This window comes from Myotis lucifugus, unplaced genomic scaffold, assembly GCF_000147115.1.
Source record: "Myotis lucifugus unplaced genomic scaffold, Myoluc2.0 scaffold_132, whole genome shotgun sequence".
NCBI lineage: Eukaryota > Metazoa > Chordata > Mammalia > Chiroptera > Vespertilionidae > Myotis > Myotis lucifugus.
In genome coordinates, this window is record NW_005871180.1 from 580,521 (window position 1) to 606,963 (window position 26,443).

At 38.3% G+C, this 26,443-nt stretch overlaps 1 long non-coding RNA gene across 2 annotated transcripts in view; it reads right to left on the reverse strand.

Annotated features, from left to right (window-relative positions):
* Positions 1 to 14,849: 14,849 nt before the first annotated feature.
* LOC106698064 overlaps positions 14,850 to 26,443 on the reverse strand; it is a 23,139-nt gene continuing 11,545 nt past the window's right edge. Inside the window, exons 1-2 of one of the 2 annotated variants that reach the window (XR_002830601.1) lie at positions 18,864 to 18,977; positions 14,850 to 15,093 (exon numbers count right to left, since the gene is read on the reverse strand). This is a non-coding gene — a long non-coding RNA (uncharacterized LOC106698064). Of the gene's footprint in view, positions 15,094 to 18,863; positions 18,978 to 26,443 lie in introns of those variants that run through there. The other variant, XR_001349353.2, reaches the window with a different exon arrangement.

Consider the following 26,443-nt stretch of genomic DNA (forward strand, 5'->3'; position numbering starts at 1 on the left):
AAGAAGAAAAGTAAGTAATTTGTGTTTTTACCTCCCTGACAAAATTTATGTAAAGTTACTCAAGGACTAATTGCAAAAATTTAATTAATGTCATTTACTGTCCATAACCTAGGACAAGTAAAGTTAAAAAATAAACCTTATTTCAGATTGGTTTAAATTGGCTAATTAAAATAAATCAGTATTCATAAAAACTTTTTTTGTACTGGGCAGGAAACTGTTCCTGAAGCATTAACTATTTTTTTTACTAATGGTTTATCTCATAGTTCAAAAATTGCTTAACATGCAATGAATCCAAAGCAGTCATATTTCTTACAACAACAAAAAAATTAAAATTAAGAAGTTATCAAGACTGCATTGCAAGATTTCCAAAAGCCTCTTAATATTATTTAAATCAAAAAAGAAGGGGGATAGTGGAATAACCCCCTGTGAGTAAATTACACCAAGAACATTTTTTACTTTCAAAATTATTTTTCACTTGTAATGCTGAAGACAAGACATCCATGAAAACACACATGGTGTCAAAATAAGCCAAAGGAAAATGGTTTGGGCACATTGAAAAGAAAGTATCCCAAGTCTAGTTTATAGAAAGATTCCTTTATTAGCCTTTGGTAGAGAATATGTTTGTATATTTCCAGAAAACTCCTCCAAGCCCGTGTGGATTCCTGCAACAACGGGTCCCAGAGAGGAACTGACCAGATTGCTCCAGCCACGAAGACAAGAGGAGAAACAGTCCAGAGATAGAGATGGTGAAGACGCCTTGCCATACTGACAGTCAGCAGCTGTGTGTCACTGCATGTTGCCCAGGACCAAGCCAGAGAAGGTCGGACCTGCATTGCCACCGTTTGTCCACCATCCAAAACTAGAATATCATTGCTGGCATGTACACATAAGGAACTGTTGGACATTGAAATTGGGACTCAAAAAACTGTTGGCTCAGAAAGAAACTTATTGCAGGCTGATTCCTTAGATGCCTGGCAGCAATTTAAAAATGACATGACATTTGCCTCTCAGCATAACCACTATTGCTTGTCTCATTTTTGTTCTCATATGTTTATTTCTAGTCTTCAGATGCAGAATGAAGAGTCTTAAAATGACTCGAGCCCTTCAGGTGGCATTCACTTTTTAAGAGTTGCTAAGGAAAAGAAACGGGGGAGATGCAGGAAGCCACCCATTGTCTTCACTATCAGAGAAGTGCAAACGAGGATCCCGGAACGCTGGTGAACCTTGCAAGGGCCAGAGTTGTGCACCGATTGTCTAGTCCAGACAATGGGGGCTTAAGTTATTTCCTGATCAAATAGTCTCAGAGTAAACCCTTCTAATATCTACTGACCTTTAAGATAGTCTGTCTGTTAACACAATTACCTGCCTGCCTAAGAGCTAGATGTGTATCCAAAATTGAATAAAATGTTGACGAGGCCTGGGCACCAGTGGAAGTCCTTTCTCTTGCATTTGGCTTGCCCGCCTGGCCCCCCAATATTTCCAAATGATTATTTCTTGTCTTGTCTCTTTCATTTGTGTGCGTCTGCTTCTCCAGATCCCAAACCCTGAACCACGCGGGACGTGGGATCTTTCACAGTACTAACATTCACATTATGGGGGTGCCAGAAGAAGAGAGAGAGCAAGAGATTGAAAACCTATTTGAGGAAATAATGACAGAAAACTTCCCCTACCTGGTGAAAGAAATGGACTTACAAGTCCAGGAAGCGCAGAGTCTCTCAAATAAGAAGAACCAAAGAGGCCCACACTAAGACACATCATAATGAAAATGCCAAAGGTTAAAAACAAAGAGAGAATCTTAAAAGCAACAAGAGAAAAGCAGTTAATTACCTAAAAGAAAGTGCCCATACAACTGTGGGCTGAACAGCTTTTTTTTTAATAGCCTAAAACTGAAACAACATAACTGCCAACAGTTATGGATAAGCAAATTGTCATATATCCATATAATTTAGTACTCATCAATACAATGAATTAAATATTGACATATTAACAAAGCTGAATCTCAAAATAATTACGTTGAGTGAATAAAATCAGATAAAACTAGATGCATATAGTATGATTCCATTTATACAAAACTCTAAAAAATATAAACTAATACACAGTGTCAGAAAGCAGATCAATGGATACTTAGAGATGAGGAATGTGGTAGGACACAAGAGAGAAATTGGAAGAGGTGTAAGGGAACTTTGGGGGGCCCTGAATAAATTCACCATTTTGACTGTGCTAATATGTGTATCGATGTCAAATATTATTTGTGTATTTAAATCTGTGCGTTTTCTTTCTTTCTTTAATTTTTAAAAATTGATTTCACAGAGAGAAAGGGAGAGAGAGAGAGATAGAAACATCAATGATGAGAGAGAATCATCGGCTGCCTCCTGCACACCCACTACTGGGACGGAGCCTGCAACTTGGACAGACGCCCTGACCAGCGATCGAACCGTGACCTCCTGGTTCATTGGTTGATGCTCAACCACTGAGGCACACCAGCTGGACTGTGCAGTTTATTATATGTAAGTTATAACTCAATAAAGCTGTGTTTTCATAAAAGATACATAAACTGAAAATACAAACCAAAACCTAGAAGATATCTGCAATACATATAATCATAAAAAGAATAGTGTGCATAATATATTTTTAAAAAAAACACACATCCTTGAAGCCAATGAGAACAAAACAAATAATCCAATAGAAAAATGGGCAAAAGATAAAAACAGGCATTTCTCAGAAGAGGGACCACAACAGGTAAATAAACATATAAGAAAATATCAATCTCATTCGTAGTCAGGAAAATGTAATTTTAAAATCATGATATACATTGAACTTCCATAACTATAAACATTAAAAAGTATAACAATACAAAGTGTAGGCAAGGCTGCAGATCCATAGTAACACATCACTGGAGAAGGTATGCCACTTCGAAATACAAGCTAGCCTTTATACTTTAAAATTGAAGCTCTAAAAATAAATAAATAAAATTGAAGTTTTTCATATACTGTAACCCAGTAATTCTGTTACCAGAAGCACATGTTAGGGAAATTCTTGCATGTTACTAAACACTGACAGTTACACTCATAGAAGCAATTTTTATAACAGTAACACACTGGGAGAAACTCAAATGTCATTTCATCAGCAAGAAATGAATAAATAGCCTGACCAGTGTGGCTCAGTGGTTGAGCATCGAACTATGAACCAAAAGGTCATGAATCAATTCCCAGTCAGGGCACATGCCCAGATTGCAGCTCAATATCTAGTAGGGGGTGTGGGGCGGGGGGGAAGAGGCAGCCTATCAATGATTCTCTTTCATCCTTGATGTTTCTATCTCTCTCTCCCTCCCTCTCTGAAATCAATAAAAATATACTTTAAAAGAAAAAGAAATGAATAAATAAATTGTGGATATTCTCTTACTAGAACTTTATCAGGGAAAATATAGAGGCACTATATCTAAATGCAAAAAGTGGTTGATTCATAAAAATGTCGTATTACAGGAGAAGTAGCAATTACGTAGACCACACAGAGTAGGACACAGGTTTTTTTTTTAATTAAAAAATAAAGCCAAATTGAACAAAATTTTGCTTAAGAATAGAAAAAATGTGATAGAACTTTAAAAATTACTTTTAAGAGAATGATAAATCTCAAAAACTTATGGATGAAGAATAAGCCAGAAAGAGCATGCAAGTGGAGGAATTATTGGGGCAAGATTCCATTCTAAGTTGGGTGCTGATATTCTGGTTAAGCTGGGCTCCAGTTAAATAGCATGATTCCAGTTAAGGCTTATTATAATAATATAGGTTTATTTTTATAACTTATGTATCTGCTTCAATGTCACAAATGCTACATAATAAAAATATTTGAAAGAAAATTTTTCTACTTCTTAGCATGATAAGGAGTAATACACAAATATATAAAAAATCTTAGACATTCAATAAATTTTCAAGTAGCAAAGAACAACTTACAAAGTACAAAATGCAACTAGAAAATAAACATGGAAAAATATTGATCTTAACTAACAACCAAAAAATTGCCAATTGAAGCCAGGAATTACTGCCAATTAATTTAACACATTTTTTAAAATTCAGCATCAATTATTGTTAAATGTGGGCACTTAAAATTCTATAAGTACCATATAGTATGATACTATTGAAAAATTATTAACACATTTTAATAGTATAAAAACATTCTTATATTTTAATCCAAATATCATACTTTTGATCATCCTTATTTGTGTGTTAACTGTCGCCTGAGGATATTTTTCTATTGATTGTTTTTTAGGTAGAATGGAAGGGAGGGAGGGAAAGAAAGAGAGATAGAGAGAGAGAGCGGGAAGGAGAGAGACATAGTTGTGAGAGACACATGGATTGGTAGCTTCCCCCACACACCGGGATGAGGGCAAGGATGGAGCCTGCAACCAAGACACATGCCCTTGACTGGAATGGAACCTGGGAGCCTTCAGTCTGTGGACCAATGCTCTACCCACTGAGCCAAACCGACCAGAGCGTCACCATCCTTATTTTGTAATTTACTCACAATGGTGAAAAGTAAATGTTCAGCAATATAAAAAATATTAATAAATCATCATATATCTCCTGATACTGTTGAAGATTATTTAACAACAAAAAAGCAACATTAATAAACATTAGATGAAAAAGAAGAGAAAGATTTACGTACATCAAAGTGGCAACTACATTTTGAAAAAGAAATAGCCTGACCCTAGCTGGTTTGGCTCAGTGGATAGAGCATCGGCCTGCGGACTGAAGGGTCCCCAGGTTCCATTCTGGTCAAGGGCACATGCCGTGGGCTCGATCCCCAGTAGGGGGCGTGCAGGAGGCAGACAATCAATGATTCTCTCTCATCATTGATGTTTCTATCTCTCTCTCCCACCCCCTTCCTCTATGAAATCAATAAAAATATATTTTAAAGAAAAAGAAATAGCCTGTAAAGAGAAATTAAATTAAATACTCAAAAATCATAATAGTGGTTTGTTGGGTGAATATGACTACAAGTAATTCTTCAATTTTCTCTATATTCCAAGATTTTCATATGTGAATTATATTGATTTTATAAGTTGAGAAAGTTAATGAAAACATAAAAAACCAATGCTCAAATATTAGATGTACCTTTTTACAAACATGTTAGTCTTACCCTTCCCAAAGCCCTAGGAACATTATCCAGGTCGGTACTAAAAAAAAAAAATGTTGAATTTAAAATCTGATAAGAAACAGAAAAGAGAAAGATAATTTAATTGGAACAGTGTATAAAGTAATAGAGAAATATTCCCTGAATGCATATAAAAACAACATGAAGAGAAAAGTTGCAAACAGCTATTCTGCCCACACAGAATGGTTCATTTTTTGAGTGAGCAAAGAAAAAAACCACAAATTCCAAAGCATAACTGCCTTATAACCCAGGGATCCCACTTCTGGGAATTTATCTGAAGAAACTCAAAATACTAATTCAAAAATATATACATCCCTATGTTCATTGTAGCATTCTTTATAATACCCAAGATTTCAAAGCAGCCCAAATTTCCATCCTTAGATGATAGGCTAAAACAGCTATGTGCATTTACACAATGGAATACTACTTGGCCATAAAAAAGGAATAAAATTTTACCCTTTGAGACTGCATATATTGACCTGGAGAACATTATGCTCAATGAAATAAGCCAGTCAGAGAAAGACAAGTAGCACATGATCTCACTCAACTGTGGAATCTAATGAACAAACTGAACTAACAAGCAACAGACAGACACGGATAAAGAGCAGTGTGACAGCTCTCGAGGTGGGGAGTTGTGGAGAGGCAGTGGGCATGGGGGGGATTGAGCAACAAAGGGAAAAAAGAAAGAACTCATGGGCATGGATGACAGTGTGGTGATTGTGGGGTGGAGGGCTGGGTGGAGGTGGAAGACGGTATGGGGGGATAAACAGTGATGGGAAAAAAATTAAATTTAAAAAAACTTGAAAAAAATTCCATTTTCAAATGAGTAATTACATCAATTTGAACTTGGCTCCTGAGATACAGACAGCATTTCTAAACAACAGGACAAAGGTGAGGAGCTGGTGTGTAGATCTATCAGCAGACAGCTGCTTATAATTTTGATTTAGGGTTGGAAAACTATTCTTGGAAAAACCAAGTATGTTCAATTTATAACAGATGTAACCAAGTGTTTATTACAGTAAAATGCTAGTTTTTGTAAGTCAAAAGTTCAACGAATAAACAAGCCCTGAATGTAAGCAGAATGACATTTATTGTTCCGAACCAAAGAATTCACTCTAATCAGCGGTGAACATTAATTATTCCATTAACTGCAGTGTTCTCAATTTTACTCGGAAAAAAAACAGGGCAACTAGCTCATTTGCTGTGTTATTCTTTTTTATTTGCTGAATATGTCTTATTCTCATAGATCCCATACATGATTGCAATCATGAGGTTAAACTTAGGGAAATACCTAAACATCATGTAAACCAGCATTTCTCCCATGTAGCAGTCTTTAATATAAAGGTGGAAAAGTATAATTCAAGACCTAATTCACAGTCTGTCTGTAGTCCTTACATAATAACATCAAGTCATGCCAGCCTTCTCTCCAAACAGCCTTCTAACTGGTGTCCCTAACTCTGTAGTTCCCCACTTAAACCCTTCTCAGAGACCAAGATTCCAGAAAGACTGGATCAGCCACATCATTTTATGAAAATCTTCAGTTTTTAGTCCTGCTCCATAGAATGTGCTGAGTCTGGGTAACAAGAGTCCAGATTCAGTTTAAAAGGGAAGAAAAATGCCAGGAAACAGAGAAGCAGTTTAGGTGAAGACATAGAGGGAGGGAAGGGGACAAGCACTGTGGGAGGAAGACTGGTGTCAAGGACAGAAAGACTGGGTGTAGGAGGGCTCCACTGTGTAGAACTGATGCTGATCCGAAGACCTCTTCATGCAGCTCGCAGAACGAACTGGGATGGCTTCACATTCACCCAGGACCAAGGTGAATATGGTCCGATATAGAAGTTGTGGGTGTGGGACAGTTTGAATGCACAGTCATCAGATAAACATGGCATGTATTCCTGGTGCATCAATTAACTCAGTGACAAGTAATCAAAGAATAACTCATATTAAAATAATTAAACACGTATTATGGAGGAAAAACAAAATTTACATAAATGTTTAAGTTGCAACATGAGGGCAGAAATAAAGTTTTATGTTTTTTGGGGAACTCTTTAGGACTAACTACCCAAATTATGGGATCATACCTTCATTCTCTTCCAACTTTAGGGATATATAGGGATAAAATTTGAGAGAATCTGCTAAGTCCATTCGGCGAACCACGGCTCGAGAGCCACATGCGGCTCTTTGGCCCCTTGAGTGTGGCTCTTCCACAAAATACCACGTGCGGGCGCGCATGTACAGTGCGATTGAAACTTCATGGCCCATGTGCAGAAGTCAGTATTTGGTGGAAGAGCCAGTATTTTGTGGAAGAGCCACACTGAAGGGGCCAAAGAGCTGCATGTGGCTCCCGAGCCGCGGTTTGCCAAGCGCAGTTTGCCGACCACTGCTAAGTTATCCAGCCTAGCAATCAAAGTCTTCCACAATCAGCTTCTTGTCCATCTTTCTACCTTATCTTCTGCTACTGAAAAATATAATACCACTATGAAAAATAGCTTGGACAACTCCTAAGAATGCTAAAAGTTCTAATTCTACTATTTTCACAATAGCTTTGAAAATGTAGAAGTTATACTTAGAAGTTACGCCTCAACCAATCTCAACTATTGAGAAACTTGAGACCAAAGCAGTCAATGTGCAAAAATGAATATGAACAACAAAAAAGTCATGATATAAGTTGCATGCATTAAAGTTCATGCAGTTTTTTTCCTTAGGAGAGACCACCATGCCATTAATATTAGTCAATTCTTCATATAATAAAAGCCTAATATACAAATCAACTGAATGGCAGAACGACCAGTTGCTATGACGCACACTGACCACCAGTGGGCAGATGCTCAACACAGGAGCTGTCCCCAGCCCTCAGGCCCCAGGCCAGCCAAGGTTGGTGTGAGCAGCCCCCCCACCCCCCCATGGCCCCGCCAGTCGTTCCACAGAGGGAAGCGACTGCCAGTGGTGGCGGGGGGCAGGGACTGGTGAGCCAGCGGCGCCAGGCTGGCCAAGGCGTGTGCCAGTGGGGGCCCCCAGATTGCCCCACCAGTCACCCCACAGATCGGCCCTGATTGCTGACCAGGCCTTGGGACCCTACCCGTGCATGAATTTCGTGCACTGGACCTCTAGTTTTTATATAAAGCCCTAATAATGTGGTGTGGGTTTGTTTGTTTGTTTTTTCCATTTTCCCAGGCACAGCAGCTAAGAAGCAGATAATTAAATAATCAGAGGAAGAATGGAAATACTTCGAGCACACTAACAGAAACTGGAAGCAGCAGCATACAGTGACAGCAAGAGTTAGAAACTGTAATAAGCCAGACACAACAGGCAAATGGCACAGAAGTGTAGGACCATTCAGTGAAGAAACAAATTAAAAAAAAATCAGTAACCCTAAGAAAGTGGTATTATACAGAAGAATCAGATAGGCTAACATTGTCATGATAATGGACTCCTATCCATTTAACCCCAAATTAAAATTTAAATTCACCACTCTCTGCTAGCCGTGATTGGTCTAAGAATGGGGGTGTGAACCAATGTTGGCCAATGAAATATTTGTTGAAACCTACGGAAAGGCTGTCTGATGATTCTTGGATTCCTTTGGACCACTTCACCACCACTCAGAGAATGAGGCCAACATACTAGGTAGGACAGAATTAAGGGAGGAACAGAGAAACAGCTACACCCAAGATTCAAGATCCAAAAGCTGCCTATCAAGAACTAATTCCTATAAATCTATGAATTATATTGTCCACTTGTTGAAGCCAATATCACTTGGAATTTCTATTACATGCAGTCCAAAGCTTCTTATTATGCAGACTAAGTCCAAGTCCTGGTTTCAGCACCGGGTGACTTGAAATCGGGTACTGAATTTCCTTGAGCCTCAGTTTCCTCATTGGTAAAAGCTTCCCCATTGATAACTGTGAGGATTTAATGGGAAAAGAGAGCTAAAACGTATTGCATCATATGTGGACTGTTACTCCAAAGGATGGCAAAACCCTAAGAACCAAGACTATACATAAACTATATTTAAGAAGCTAGGTACATCTGGAAAAGATGGGCATCCAGAATTATTTGCATCATAAGATAACTAATAAAAACAACAGCAAGATTGTTTTCTCCTTTAACATGATGAGTATTTATCCTAATCCAATAGCTAATGAGACTTAATGGAAAGTGCTAAAACCATTCCTTTTATAAGAAATTAATTGTGTTAAAATATCGATAACATAAAATTTACCATCTTAACCATTTTTAAGTGTACAGTTCAGGGGTATTAATTACATTGTTGTGCTACCATCACCACCATTCACCCACAGAAAAACTAAAAATCTGTACTCATTAAACACTAGTTCCCCATTCCTCCCTCCCCTAGTCCCTAGCAACAACCATTCTACACTTTGTCTCTATAAATTTAACTACTCCAGGTGCCTCACTTAAGTGCAATCATACAGTATTTGTCTTTTTGTAACTGGTGTATTTCACTTATCATGAGGTCCTCCAGGTTCATGCATGTTGCAGCATGTATCAGAATGTTTTTCTTTTAAAGGCTGAATAATATTTCACTCTGTGTGTGTCCCCAAAAAATGTATACACACACTTTGAATAATTACAGAGGCAGTATTTATTAAAATACATTTCATTTTCAAAATTGAGCTATCAGCTGTTACAGTGTGTATACATTTTTGGGACACTACACACACACACACACACACACACACACACACCATGTTTTGTTTATTCATCCATCAGTGGACACTTAAGTTGCAATAGCAAAATGTTTTAAAAGCAAAAATCATAGAAAATCTGGATAGAAACAAGAATAATAAAAACAATATAGAAAATCTGTGTACCTGACTTAATGCAAAAGTGGAATTTCAAAATGTTTTTTAGAAGCACCCACTGCATGTGTGTGTTAGGCATTAAGATGGATTTATGCTAATTTTTCCATTGTCTCAGGAGGCAAATAATCTAGTTCCTACATGAGGGAAATTTTTCTGGGAAAAATTTAAACAACTTATTTATATTGAAGGTAAACATACTCAGAGAACATTTTAATTACCTTTGTTAGTTTGGATTGGTTTAGGTAACCAAGAACATGGGTTATTTACTTACACTTCTATAAGCTTTGAAAAGAAATAGCATACCCCAGTAGTAAAAGAAATAGCAGAAGTTCGTCATTTCTTTTTTAAAAAAAGAATAGAAGATATAATTTATAATAGTAACCCTGACTCCAACAAATGATGATGTTTTCCCTAGTATTTTACCCATATGCTGTGCAATGCATGGGGTCTGCCAGCGCCAGTCAGGTGAAAGGTGATAGCTCTGAGTCTAAAACATGACATTAAAATAATGGTGGGAACCGGGAGCCCTAACCCACTTTCCCATTTGTCCAGTGCTTGCACCTCGGGGGCCGAGTGGTCAGCATGGAGTGAAGGATGGGCTCTGATGGCAGTTGGGAATTTTCAGAGTCACTCTGGAAGTCCCATCTGACTTTTCAAGGGCACTCTCTCAGGGAAACTAGCTAATTTCCCAGATGTTTGATGAAGTTCTCACTTATTTCATTCTAAAAATGATTTTTAATGGGCCTAAGAAATGGAATTTAAAGACAAAACCTATACCGAATCGATGGTAGAAGCTATTATTAATGCCCTGAATCCAAAAATATTCTTAGGGTCTTCAATAAGTTAAAAAGGCATCAATGGGACTCATACTTTTTCATTTGAATTTTCTAAGCATAACCTACACCCATAGATTTTTTATCCCTTAGAGAACATAAGGCATTTCCAGTCTGGTGACCTGTGAATGTCAGTAGAATAACTCTAGGCTTAAAGTCGTTAATATACTTGCATTGAATTTTTATCTGTGAAATTTAGGAAGGGTTTCCTATCCCAAATGGGAGTATTCTTACAACAGTTCCAAGAAGTCGTTGTGAGATTCCAGTATACTTTTTTATTTAAACAAATAGAAAATTGAAAGCAAAAAAGAAGTATTTAGAGCAGGTAAAAAAATGGAGAGGAGGTAATCAATTTTGAGGTTCCTATTACTTCTACGTTCACCTTTGGGGAAGTCCTTTCTGTGATGCTACAGAACTTCAGCCCAGTCCTCTGCATGTGTCACCTCATTCTGTGGCCAACTCCCTCTCATTCTTGCCATCAACCTATGCAGCTTAGCCCTGAAATATAGCTCAAAACTCATTTTTACAGAGATTTCTTTAAATTACTAATATTCTAATTGGTTTTTAAATTTTTTTAAATTTATTGATTTGAGAGAATGAGAGGGAGGGAGGGAGGGAGGGAGGGAGGGAGAGAGACAGAGACAGAGAGAGAGAGAGAGAGAGAGAGAGAGAGAGAGAGAGAGATTTGTTGTTTCATTTATTTATGCATTCATTGGTTAATTCTTGCATCTGCCCTAACCAGGGATTGAACCCCTAATCTTGGTATCAGGACAATGCTGTAAGACACTAAGCTACCCAGCCAGAGTTCTAATTGTTCTTTTTACTTAACATTTCTCCAGGATTTAAATAGTTTATTGTTATTTACTGTATATTATTATACACCTTGGTAATTGAACATTTTTAAAGTTTTAATTAATTTTTTAATCAAGTGACTCACATAGTTTAACAGGCTAAATGCTACTGCAAAACTTAAAACAAAAATTCTGACACTATTTTACTGATTTACACATCTCCATATTAGCACATAATGTGCATATGTGGCTATTATATACTTTGAAGTAAACTTCCACATAATACAAAATGAACCATTTTAAAGTGAACAATTCAGTAGCTTTTAGTACACTCCCAATGTTGTGCAACCACCACCACCCCTTCCTAGTTGCAAATCATTTCAGTCATTCCCAAGTAAAACCTTCTTACCCATTAAAGCAGTTTTTCTCCATTACCCCTTCCCCCCTTATGCTAGAAACCACCAATCTGCATTTGGTCTCTATGGATCTAATCTGAATATTTCATTTTATATGAAATCATACAGTATGTAAACTTTTGTGCCTGGCTTCTTTCACGTAAAATAATGTTTCTGAAGGTTCAACCATGTTGTAGCATGAATCAGTCCTTCACTCATTATGGCTAAATAATACTCCATTGTTTGCATATACTACAATTTGTTTATCCATTCATCCACTGATAGACATTCGGACTGTTTCCTCCTTTAGGCTACTGTGAATAATGCGGCTACTTACATGGATGTCCTATATGTACTTGTCTTGAATTCTTTTGGGTATATAACTAAGAGTGGAATTCCAGGGTCATATGGTAATTCTATGTTTAACTTTTTGAGGAAACATCAAACACAAATATTTTGTGTACACATTTTATCAACATAAACACATTTCTTGAAGGAAAAATCCCTGTGTTTAACTAAGCTTACATTTTGCTGCCCCTCGCTCTCTCCTCCCCCTCTCCTTTGTCTCCCCAAGTTGCATAGCTCCTGATATGACTCTCAAGATGCCCAAAACTATTTATTAGTTACTTCATCTACATAAACCTGGAGATTGCTGTAAGAAACTATTGTAAAAAGAATGTCTTTTTTAACAAAGAGAAAATCCTGTCATTTATCTTCTTTTGTTAAACAGATCTTACATAAATTTTTTTTCCCTTGCTCTCCATCTTGTAAATGTATTCCGTATTAGGCCAGTCTTACTGTTTCTCCACCCACATACTTTTCTCCCCAGATAAAGGGTTTATCAGTAACTAAAAAAAGTGCAATTTTAAAACTGTTTTAAGCTTGTGATAAATAACAAAGCAAGCATAAAAACTATTTAAACATGGGAAAAAACAAACCTGGGACAACTCCTGAATTATAAAATATTTCCCTATGACACAAAACGTGCTTATACACAAATGGCTCTTCATGATAGTAGTTCTGCTATCTTAGAAAGCATATTTAAGTATCTCCAAAAATGAGAAATAAAACTTTTTTTTAAGTATTAAGATAGTCAATAGATGAAGGTCATTTCAGAGATAGTCACTTATTTTAACAACTGGCACCATACTTTCTATTGAGGATATAAGGTGAGGTGGGAGAGAAAACTCAGTTATGTGCACCTACTGAATCATACACTAAACAGGTGAAAATGAAAACAAAGAGGATTTCAGCTTTTTCCCAGCAGGAAAGCCTGATCATAAAGGCTTTGACACTGGAACACAGCTCGAGAAAGTTAGGAAAGCCATTTGAAACATTTTTTTCAAAAGACACATACTTTAAGGGGATTTATATGCAATCCTCTAATATGCGATCGTTGCTAGAAGGGCTGGTTCTCATTATCAGGATTAGCTTCACTTTGCTTGAACGACTGGTTTGTTTTCAGTTTGTAGGCAGTGCCTCATGTCACTGGTGATGTTCTTCTCTTTGCACTGGCTGCTGGTGAGCTCAGAGCCCAATTTTCTGATCCACAACTCCAAGGGTAGAGGATTTAGTAGCATACATCTAATATACTAAACTCTCAGCTCATTTTAGGTTCATTTTTTCCTATTTCTACTCTTATTTTGTATGTCCCTATTGCTCTGACCTAAAATCTATTAGGAGCAATGTAAGAACATAAAGAAATTAATCTCTCTAACAATCCTACTCCCAACTTTTGAATTTGGGACTCTAAGCCTTGTTGGTATATTTCTAGCAATCTATGGGCTAGGGTGGTCTCGGAGTGGCCTCTATTATTGTGCTTGAGAACATAGCACAATGTACTGCACCTCATCTTCCTGTTATCAGTGGGCAAAGTTCCTATCTCCTCCTGTGGTGGTGATGCACACTAAAGAGTTCAGCACACTGCTTGGACCATAATAAGTGCTCAATAAAAATTAACTCTTATTCATTATTGTGTATTAACAGTCCTCCTGTGAGTTTAATTTAAAGCAAAAAAAAATAAAAATCTGAAAGCAGAATTCAACCTACTTCATTTAAAAATGCACTAGCACAGGTGTAAAAAAGTATTTCTTAATACCAAGAAGCACTTTAAGTTCACAGAAACTTAAAGGTGAAGATAAGGTGAAGAAGTAAAGAGAGCGAGTGTAGGTAATTCTTTCAAAAAGGCTGAGACGAGAAAGGGCGAACTAGGCAGGGAGGTTAGTACTGAAGGAAAACTTAGATTTTGTGTGTGTTTCTTTGATTGTTTAATGTATGTTTGCACGTGTGTGTGTTTTTACAATGGGTGAAATAGGACTATATGCTATAACAGACACAGGGATTATGACAAACAAGTATAAATAAATTTTATATATAAGAAGTGGAAAACATCAGAAAAATGAGAAAGTAGGACCAAAAATCTATGGATGATAGTTATGTAGTAAATGGGAGTCTGCTTTAGAAAGCAATCATTCACAATCTACTTGTCTTTAAAGGAGTCATCTATAATAATAAAAGCGTAATATGCTAATTAGACCCGACAGCCGAATGACCTTCCAGACATCCTTCAGGACGAAGTCATGGCAGCAGGGGCCAAGGCAGAGGCGGTTAGGGGTGATCAGGCAGGCAGGCGAGCAGTTAAGGGTGATGAGACAGGCAGGCAGAATGGTTAGGGGTGATCAGACAGGAAGGCAGGCGAGCGGCTAGGAACCAGCGGTCCTGCAGGTGGTTGGACATCCCCCGAGGGGTCCCAGATTGCAAGAGGGTGCGGGCCAGGCTGAGGGATCTCCCCACCCCCCGTGCACGAATTTCATTCACCAGGCCTCTAGTTAATAAATAAAACCACATAAATGTTCCTTGTTGTTAGGCACACAAATATCTTTTAATTTACACAATAGATGCAGACTTTAAAAAGCTGCTTTTAGTAAACTGGATTCCAACTGATTTACATCATCAGATCAGGTATTGCCTCTGTGTTCAGTGCTGGGCCAGGTGGGAGAGTCTCCAAATGAAGAAATTGGTTGTAAACTTCATACTTGGGAAGGTCCACGTATGAAAAGATTCTTATATACAATATTACTCAGAATTCTTCCATAAAATGCTTAATTAATGAATAAAAAGAATAATAATGCCTTTCAAAATTGAAATATGTCATTTGTATTTCTTAACACTGTTAGAGGAAAAATACAACGGTTGGCTTGCAAATTAGAACAAAGTGTTTCCCTTTAAAACAAAATCATTTCTTTTTTTAAGTTCATGGCTTTGAAAGGTCATTTTAGTAACTGAATAATGGCATTGATTCTCTAGATAAAATGTTGTAAAGTGTCATGTAAGCTTTGCTTTTCTTTCATGAACAAGTTTAATTGTTAAAATTTGGGTAATGTGATTACTTCCTTTAGAATCAGTTCTACCTTATTTTCAAGAAGATATGTGTTGGTGATAGAAATAAATTTATGTTTTTTGACACTGAAATTCTCAAAACTACATGTTAGTCATCTGCTCCATGCTCATTTTAAATCTCTCTGGTATATTTTCAAAATTTCACATTGTGAATCATAAAATAAATGTTAAAATCTTATAGCTACATTGGGAAGGCTCTAAAATTGATACAACTTTTATCATTAGGTCACATGATATTCAATAGCAAAGAGGAAGTAAAATAGAATAAAGAATCAGGCTCACCATAAATTAGGACATAATATGTACAAATTCTGGTCATAGTGCTTTCATCAAATTTATTTACTTCTTCACGCATTTCATTGACTCAACAAATATTGGGCTAACCACCAAAAAGATAAAAATGAAAAGACCTTGTCTCTCTCCTCTGTCATCAAAAGGAAGAGACAGACATGCAAATGACAGTTGCAATACAGTAAGCTAAATTTATCACAGAAGTGGGTACATAGTGCTTGGGAGCACAGGGGAAGAAGCTACACTGGAGACAGAACTACTCAAGCCTTAACTGGCAGATCTTAGCAACCGATTAGAGGAGGTAAAGTCAAAGAAGAAACCTGAGATAAGTTCATATATCTGACTGGGACAACTAGCTGGTGTAGATCTCTGAGTGAGGAAACAGAGAAAGGGGAACAGATCTGGAGTTGTGGGAAAGGGGTGATGATTTCAAATTTGTACCTATTACGTGTGAGATTCCTACCTATTAAACAACTGGGTTGGGTGCCTAATAATCAGTGAATATGCAAGTCTGAATTCAGAACAGAGTTTCAAGCTGAACAGAGTTGAGAGTAGGTTTGAAGCCAAGGATATAAATGAAATTTCCCACAGGTATCAGAAATAGGAGATCATGAAGCATTAATTTTGGTGAGCAATACAGTAAACTAAATTGACTAATATTTTTAGAAGTAGAGGCCTGATGCACTAAATTTGTACAAGAGTAGGCCTTGGCAGCCCTGGGCTGCCTCCCTCGCAGCCCGGGCTTTGTCCGTAAGGTCGTCCGGAAGGTCGTTCTGCTGTTCAGCCACTCGGTCGATTTGCATATTATGGTTTTATATTATAGATGCCTTGAACTCCAGAATCACATCGCATTCCCTAGTGGAAATTAAAGCCACACTTTATTAGAGATACTGAAGAATTTTAATGGGTGATAGCTTCAGACAGTTCTATTTGGTGATGCCTAATATCTTGCTCCCTGGACTCCTAGCTTCTGCTACCTCAAGTGCTCCATGACACATCCCTCCCTTGTTCTTTTCCAAACTCTTAGTTCATCATTGGAAATCTTGGTTTGACTTGGCTCCACATTCAATTTATAGATTCCTCCTGACCTCCTGGTGTTAACGTTGGCTGCTCCCCACCTTCATCCTCTGAGATTACAAACGGAACCAAATGCCTGTGTGCTGCACTGCACCCTGGCTGCACCACCCCCTTCGCTGCTTTTGACATACCAGAAGCAATTCTAGACTCTTCTAAGGCAATTAAAGATTGAACTAGAGGTGTTATGCAAATCTTCTGAAAATGCTTGATTGCAAGTATTAAGAAATAAGGCATGCTGAGTTTATTCTTGCATTATTTAATTAAATGGCATTTATAACTATCAATAATTAGATAACAGTTACATGTGCAACCTCTTCAAATTTTACAAAGTAGAGGTAATGGCATGATAAAATCTGATCTCTCACAGTAAACACAGAAGTTCAAAGGCCCTATGAAACTAAAATTTTACTGCTTCTGACACTGGCAATGAAATTTAATTGGGCTTAAATTATTTGTTAAAAGCTTCAAAAATGCCCTTGAAATAATGTAGGTTCAAAATAGTTACCTCCTAAGCTGCAGTTAAGTTACAACACAATCATTTTAAATTTATTTATTCATATTCAATTTCACATCCATCCTCTCTCTCTTCAGTCTGAGTTTATCAAATGGCTCTGCATAATATTAAGAGTTTGCCACTACATTCATGATGGTAGCTATTGCCTCAATAGGCCAAGAGAACAAACAGACTGGGGTGGTAGGTAAGGATATTTATGATCCTCTTCTCACGTTTCTCCCTTAAACTATAGAGAAGCAAAATTCGCCATCATTTTCTCTTCACCCTCATGTCAGATTGCTGATACCCTGTACAGTTCAGCCCTTGAACTTCAGAGGGATAACGCCTAGAAACTACTGTTCTTTCTTGTCTTCAGGGTCCCTGGGTGAGTCCACCACTGACAGGGCCTCCTGTGAGATCTGGGAGGTGGAAGTTATTATTTTTCATTGGAGGCTGCAGGCAGGCCCACGAGGGTTAACAAACAGCAGAAGTGAGGTTTGACCTGTAGAGCTGGCACCCTTCTGAGTCTCATCTAGTGATTGTCACACTTCCAGGTTTCCTAAGAGTGGCCGTCCTGGGCTTGGCTCTCCCATCTTCCAAATGGCTGTGTAAGTCTCTAATTCTTGAAGTTAAACTTCTCCCCACTGAGATTCCTTAATGAGCTTCTGTCTTCTCTCACTCACTCCTTTGCAGGACAGGAGTGTGGTTGGTTTGATATATTGACGTTTGCCATTAACTGGAAAACATTTTATCAGCGAGCAGGGTTATTTCTTCCTTCACTTCCTGGGATCAGACGCAGAGGGTTCCCCTTTGTTTCTTGCTCCCTGTGGTAAACACATCTGGGCAGGTCCCCAAACCTTCTGTACTAGTTTGCTATTGCTGCTATAATACATTACCACAAACCGAGTGGCTTAAAATAGCACATCTTCTGTAGATTCAAAGTCTCATTAGGTTAAAGTCAAGGTGTCAGCAGGGCTGGGGAGATCCTAGGTGAAAATTTGTTTCCTTGCTTTTTCCGTCTTCTGTAGACTGTTCACATCCCTTGTGTGACCCTCCATCAGACCTTTGCTTCGTCACATGTCCTTCTATAACCCTCCTCATCCTTTTTATAAATACCCTTATAATTATATTGGGCCCACCTGAATAATCCAGGATAAGCTCCCCATCTCAAGATCCTTAACACAATCACATCCACAAAGTCCCCTTGGCAGTGGCAAAAGGTTCACAGCTTTGAAGAATTAGAATGTGGACTTCTTTAGGGCTGGCCATTATTCTGCCAACCACACTTCCTTCTGGAAGCAGCCTGCCAGCCTCATCCATACTCAAGCAGGTGGCACTGGAGTCTGGCGACCTGGTCCCTGCCTCCCTCTGCAAGCACACCTGAACTTGCGGGCACCAGTTTTAGATAAACAAACAGAGTAAAAATCCCACTTTGGATAAAGCCTAAAGTGCATATTCTAATGTAAATTTCACAGAACTCTACATTGAGGGTTATGCACACAAGCTAAACCACTATTTATATTTTCCATCTGGCTAGCAATCATGTTTGGTTGGTTTGCTTTATTGAGAAGGGTAGATGGTAATCCAGTCCCGAAACTCATTATACTCACTCTAGATATTTGATGAACTTCCTGAAGATTCTTTGGTAACGTACATCATTTCCAAATTCTGCAATTCAAGGCACACCTGCATAAATCTATATTTGAGTAAAAGATCAACACAACTTGAATCGTCTGCAAAATGTAATGAATTTTTCAAAGATGCTTTTACCACTTGACACTAAAATACAGTAAAATCATAGCACCCAATATTTTTCAACTTTATATCAGCACAGAATGAAAAGCCTTATGAATGTTGATCAATGAAGCCACTCCATTCATTCTCTTCAGATTAGCAAGCATGCATTATACTGTTCACATTGCCAGATTCTTCAGCCAATACAATCCTCAGCTAAAAATAAAGTTGTCTTCGTGACATTCATAACTGAATATTTAAATCAATATCAGATGCAGAAATATCCTTGGTGACAAAAGAGCAACTGTGTTTAAAGAGCATAATACCTGCCAGTGAAGGCGCTTCATCATCTGTTTCACTGAGAATAGCATTATTAGGTTAGAACACATCAAAGGATTAATGGAAACTCTTAAATAATATGATGTCAAAGGCAGAAATTACACTGGCCTGAATTGTCATGCAGCTCAGGGATTCTTTGGCCTAGAAAAAGTGCAGGCTGCATATGGTTACAGAAGCCCCCTCCTACTCCTGCCACTTTAATTTCTTATACCCTCAGCCATTCATTCATTCATTCATGTTCATTCTTTCACTCATTCTGTATCTATTATGTACCCAACACTGGAGATATGAAAATAAACATGCAGTTTCTGCCTTCAACTTGCTCATTCTCTACCAAAGAAGAAAAACATTTAAACAACTAACTCATACTTTTCACATACTATTAAAAGGGGTATGAGAGAGGTCACTGAAAGCAAGAAGAGTCAGTAATTCTGGACAGAGAGCTCCCAGGAAAAGGCAACACAGCATAGTGTGGCTATGTATGGGACTGTGAAGCCTTTTTGTGACTTAATCTCTCTATGCTCCATATTGCTATGTGTTGAACAGAGAGAATGACAGCACATTATGCAGAATAATTGTTATATAAACATAATAATAAGGGGTAGAGAGGCATAATAAATGTTATATATGTGTTTGCTAAATCACTAACTTGAAAGTTTGATAGAAGAGGTAACATTTGAGACAGACTTTGAAGAATCGATAAGCATTTCATCAGGAAAGAAGGAAGGGCATTCTGGGTGAAAGGAAGTTCTACTTCTCTGAGGACAACCCCCTGCTACTGGTGGGGCTACATCTGGTCAAAACATCTCGACAATAAGTCATGGACACCTTAATCTAAAACTTCGCACTTCTCAGGAGCTTCATAAAAAGCCAATACATCTGTTTCCAGAATAACCCAACTCTCTGGGGGTAGCGGTGGGGCATCTACACTTGCCCTCTTTCTCTAGTCTAAGTAAATCCAACTTCTTCTTGGGAGTCCTACCAATGCCTTAAATTGCAAGTCCTATCAATTTTAACTCCAAACCAAATCTTTAGTCTATCCACTTTCCCTTGCCTATCTCACCTTCTGCAGAATCACACCTGGACTCTCCACCTCTGCTCTGTTCTCCACAAAGTAGTACCAAGTCATCTTAACACATAAATCTTTTTGCATTACTCCCCTCTTTAAAACTGTTCACACTGCACTTAGAAGAAATCCATACTCCTTATCAACCTACAAGTTTCTTTGTGCTGAAGGCCCTACCTTACTGTTCCACCTTGTTTCTCACTGGCTTCCCATCACTCCCTCTGCTCCAACCAGAGCCACCATCTTTGACATCTGCATATAAGCTCTCTCCTGCCTCAAGGCCTTTGTATACCAGGCCCCCTCTACCTGAAATCTCCTTCCCCTCATTCTTTACCTGACAAACAGCTTCTTATCCTTCAGAGATCACCTTGAGGAAAGGTATTGGGCACTGCCGGCTCAGACTGTGTTTCTGGGCCTGTGTGTTCACTTGGAAAATGAAGAGAATGGACCAGACATGTGCTCATTCCCCTCCAATCTCTTTGCCTTCTTTTTCTACTGTTAAATAAACGTAATCTTGTCACCCTCTTTCTCTCTTCCTTCTGTTTTAAGCAGCCTGAAACCATTTTTTTCAGCCCTCACTCTATTCTATTTCCCTTAAAAAAAAACTATAATGGAAAGAGCAGAAATAATGAATATTATTTTCTTCTTTAAGGAAAACTTGAAACAAAAATTTTAAAAGTGAAAACACACTGCTGTAAGAATAATAACTCAGGTAGTTAGCCTGGATTTACATGCCACGTGTTCCTACCCGTCTCAATAAGGGACCAAGATAGCCAAAATAATCTTGAAAAATAATCACTAAGCTGGAGGATTCACATTTTTCAAGTTAAAAACTTACTACAAAATCACAGTATTCAAGACAATGTGGTACTTGCATAAGAATAAACATATAGATAGATCAATAGAATAAAACTGAGAGTCCAGAAATAAACCCTCACACTTATAGTCAAATGATTGCAGCAAGGGTGAAAGACAATTCAATTCTTTCAACAAATAATGCTGGGTCAACTGAACTTCAACAAACAAAAATAAAAATGAAGTTGGATGCTTTCCTCATGCCATACGCAAACATTAATTCAAAATAGATTAGACCTAAATTAAGCAAGAGCTAAAATTACAAAACACTTTGAAGAAAACCTAAGAATAAATATTAATGAATTTGGATTTTTTGCACAAGTGACAAAAGAAAAAAACACATAATTGTACTTCATCAAAATATCAAAACACTTTGTTTTAATCAAAATATTAAAGCTTTTGTGCTGCAAACTAAACCATCAGAAAAGTGAAAAGACAACCCTCATAAAGGGAGAAATATATGCAAATCATAAATATGACAAGTGACTTGTACCTACACAATTACAAACCAATAATACGTACAAATAACTCAATTTACAAATGGATAATATATTTAAATAGACATTTCTCCAAAGGATGTACATAAATGTCCAATAAGCACACACAAAAAATGTTCAACATCATTAGTCTTTAAGGAAATACAAATTGCAAATCAAAACCACAATGAAATACCACTTCAATGAGATACTTATAGCATTAAGATGGCTATAATCTAAAAAAAAAAATAGTATTGGTGAAGATACAGAGAAAACAGAACCCTCATATACTGCTGGTACAAACTGTAAAATGATGCAATCCCTTTGGAAACCAGTTTGGCATCTCCTCATACTGCTAAACATAAGAGTTATTATCACCCAACAACTCTACTCAAGAGAAATGAAAACATATATCCATACAAAGACTTGTATGTGAATCTTCAGAACCGCATTGTTCATAACAGCCAAAAACTGGAAACAACCCAGATGTCCACCAACAGAAGAATGGATAAATAAGCGTGGTATATCCATACAATGGACTATTATTTGGCAATAAAAAGAAATGAAGTATTGATACATGCTACAATGTGGATGAACCTTAAAAGGAGCCAGTCACAAAAGGCCACATATTATTTGATTCTATTTATGTAATATGTCCAGAATAGGGAAATTCATAGAGACAGAAAGTTGTTGTTGGAGGGGGTGGTGGCAGAGGGGGTGTTAGGGGAGGGTGAAGGGATTAAAAAAAAAGAAAAAAAGAGAAAGAACTCATGGACACAGAAAACAGTGTGGTGATTGCAGGTGGGAGGGTGGAGGTGGAAGAGGGTATGGGGGGGTATAAATGATGGTGGGGAAAAAAAACTAGATTAGTGGTTTCCAGGGGCTGGAAGGACAGGCATGTAGGGAGGGGATGGCAATTGAGTGCTAAAAGTATGGAGTTTGCCCAGCCGGTGTGGCTAAGTGGTTGAGCGTTAACCTATGAATCAGGAGGTCACAGTTCGATTCCAGTCAGGGTACATGGCCAGGTTGCAGGCTCGATCCCCAGTGTGGGATATATAGGAGGCAGCTGATCAATGATTCTCTCTCATCATTGATTTCCATCTCTCTCTCCCTCTCCCTTGCTCTCTGAAATGAATAAAAACATATTTTAAAAATAAATAAATGAAAGTATAGAAGTTTCTTTTAGGGGAGATGAAAATAGTCTACAATTAGACTGTGGTGATCATTGCACAATGCTATGAATACATTACAAAAATAGAACTGCATACTTTAAACAGATGAATTAAATATGTAAATTATACCTCAATAAAGCTATTTTAAAAAAGAAAGAAAAAATGCCCTGAGGCCATGCTTTTCTGAATTCACCACTGAGATCATCACTTCAGAGTCCTCACCTCTTCCCACCCCCAACTCCAGCGAAATGCTCAGGATAACCTAAGTCTGGACTTTTTCTCTGAAATAAACATATGGTGTGGTATGTGGGCTATCTTATAGATAATATAACATAGTATATATAAATTATAAACTTCAAGTTTCTGTAATATGTATTTCTAAAGACCTAACCGGATCATCTAATCCCAGGGTTAGCAAAGTATAACCCACAGGCCAATTTAACCCTCAGCCTGTGTTTCTGTGCTGTCCTTTAGTTAAGAATAGTTTCCACATTTTCAAAGGTTGTTGTTTTTAATCTGTGACCAAAACCAATTATGAACTGCAAACTCTAAAATATTTATTTACTATTTGGACATTTATAGCCCAAATTTGCTGACATATATACATTTATACTTTTTTTTTCTGTGATTCACTGAGTGAAAAAAGCAAAGGTGGGGGGGGGGCGGGTGGTAGGTAGGAGAAGGAAAAAATGGGAGGAAAATGAATATCTCTTCTTTTATATCATTGTTCACAATAAAGAGTAGAGTGTGGGAATCCAGCTTGTCCAGATTCATGAGAGTCAATTGTTAAATTTTCAAGAGTTATGCAAGTCAGCTGACGTCATGCTGAAATTTGCTATAGTACAATATGTACAACACAGAAATCAGCAAACAGCAAGCACTATAAATCAGGGCTTTTTCCTCTTCCAGAGAGCCGGCACACCTCTAAATGAAAACCTGAAAATCTTCTTACCTCCCTACTTTTCAGAAATCAGAGGGTAGGGAAGAAACACTGGACCTTCTTTTGGGTCCACAGGAAATGTGTACATGGGACACCATGATGAAAAGCTAGAAGTAGAGACGGAAGTACACAGGGTAGTGTTTGAGCGCCTCCAAAGAAAAGAAACCTCAGAACCTCATAGTGACTGTCTCTGATCCTCCCTCCCCTTGTTCGGACTCTGCTGAGGCACCCAGTTTATGCATGAAAATCTCCATTCCCAGGTCTCTGGGCCCTGCTGTGAGGGAAGGGCCCAGCCCACTGCCAGGACTGTGTGTAGCCTGTGAAAACAAAGGCAATGGATCGCTAGGAAAGTCGATCTGAACTGTTCTCACCACAGAAAGGAAATGGTAATTACGTGATGTGATGAAGGTATTAGTCAATGCTCTGGTGGTAATAATTTTCAAGTACATCAAGTCAACACCTTAAACTTACACAACGTGTGTCAATTATATCTTGTAAAGCTGGGGGGCAGAAGGCAATGGTGGAAAAGATTTTCTAATCACCACTAGAGGGAGGGCGGGTCACACTTTGCAATAAGGTGCTCGAGGGACCAGAATGCTGGGGTTTAACCTGAGAATGAAGCTAAAAGGAAGGAGAGGCAGTGAAGACTTCAGGGCAGAGGGAAGCAGGACTAAGTAGAGAGGAAAAGGTTCTGTGTCTTCTACCATGGGGTACTAGATGTCAGCATCCAAGCTTAGGGATCTACTAAGCCAGTGGTTCTCAACCTTGGCTGCACATTAGAATCACCTGGGAATCTTTTTTAAAATCCTGATTTCTGGGCCTCATCCTCCGGAAATTCTGTTTCTTTGTTATGGGGTGGGGCCACAACATTAGTAACAAAGAAACAGAATTTCCGGAGGATGAGCCCAAATCCGGATTTTTAAAAAGATTCCCAGGTGATTCTAATGTGCAGCCAAGGTTGAGAACCACTGCTAAGCAAAGGACACAGGTGCGACTGAGAAAACTGGCAACAGGACTCAGTGTATTCCCAACAAGATAAGTATTCTTATCCTGTGCCGAATGGGGTCACAGCACAGGCCTCAGGGTGGGAGACTAGCGAACATCTCATTCCCTCCAAAACCATGAGTGACACTGATGACTATACCAATGCTGAGAATTGTCATGCACAAGTAATTCTCAACAATGTCTACATACTTAATGTTGATTTTGTATTTTATTTATTAATATAAAATGATTTTATAAACTTGTTTTTAAAACCTGGTAAATAAAGGAGATCCAATATTGTTTATTTGAATAATGATATATATTAATATATTTTCTTATATATGATATAATATATATTATAATTCTCCTAATTGGTTGAATAAACCAGTAAAGAGTAAGGAGTTAAGGGAGAGATTACTTACAAAAATGCCAACCTAGAGGGTCGGAGGGAGACCGAATGGCAGACAGCCGCGTCTCTTGGGACAGACAAAGACCCTGACCGGGGTAAGGAGTTCCTCGGGTTTGCTGGCGCCAGGAGATTTGAGATTTGGATTTTGTGATTGCGGAGAACTGAGACTAAAGGGGGCATCCTGAGGAACTGACCAGACCATGCAGTGCCCATAAGAGAGGAGCGTTTCCCAGATCATGCAGTGCTGGTAAGAGAGGAGCGTTTCCCAGACCGGTAAGAGAGGAGCGTTTCCGCGGCCGGCCGGCGTTTGTCTGTTTCTTTGTTTTCACTGAACCCTGCTCATAGGACAGTTCGGATACAGACACTCACCTGTGCTGAAGAGAGGGCGAAGGTGCAGACGAGGGGAATCTGGGGAGAGGCTGAGGAAAGAGGGGGAGCCGGAGGAGGTGGCAGCGAATTGAGTGCTGAGACACCCCTGGGCCCAGGACTGGGGCAGCCATTCCCTCCAGAGGGTGGAATTCCTCCCCCCAGCCCCCCAGGCAAGGAGCACAGCCACACCCAGATTCCACCCTGTATGAGATAAAGGATTAAAACAAGCTGATTAGTCCCTGGGAATTACCAGGGTCTGGCCTATAGAGGGACTTTCAGTCCCACCAACAACACAGAGCAGGGTAAGGATTAAAAAAGGATAGAGTAGCTGTATAGCTCAGAGGCCAACCCAAAAACACTGCCACCCAGAGGCTGAGCCACAAACTGACTCTTAGGGGAATACAAATTAAGGCAGACTGGATCACAAATACGGCCTGCTTTAAAATCAGGACTGTGATTTACAACATGGAGGAACAGTGTAATGCAGGGAAATTCAACACTCTCCTAAATACCTGGCAGGACTAAGGCGAACCAGGCTGAAGAGTAGAAGAACCGAAAGACCATCACTACTGCAAATTTTTTCTTTTTATTTTTTTTTTTATTTTTTCGCCTTTTTACTAAGAAACCAATTTTTTTTTCTTTTTCTTCTTTTTCCATCACCTGATTTTACCCTTTCAATTACCACATTTTTATTTTTAACCAGTATTATTACTGCTACCATTTTACCATTTTTTAAAATGCCATTTTATTTTCTCTTTATTTTCTTTTGAGATTAGTGTTCTCCATTCTATTTTCATCGTTCCTTATAGCGATTAATTTTCCCTATCTCAATTTCACCTCTTTGCT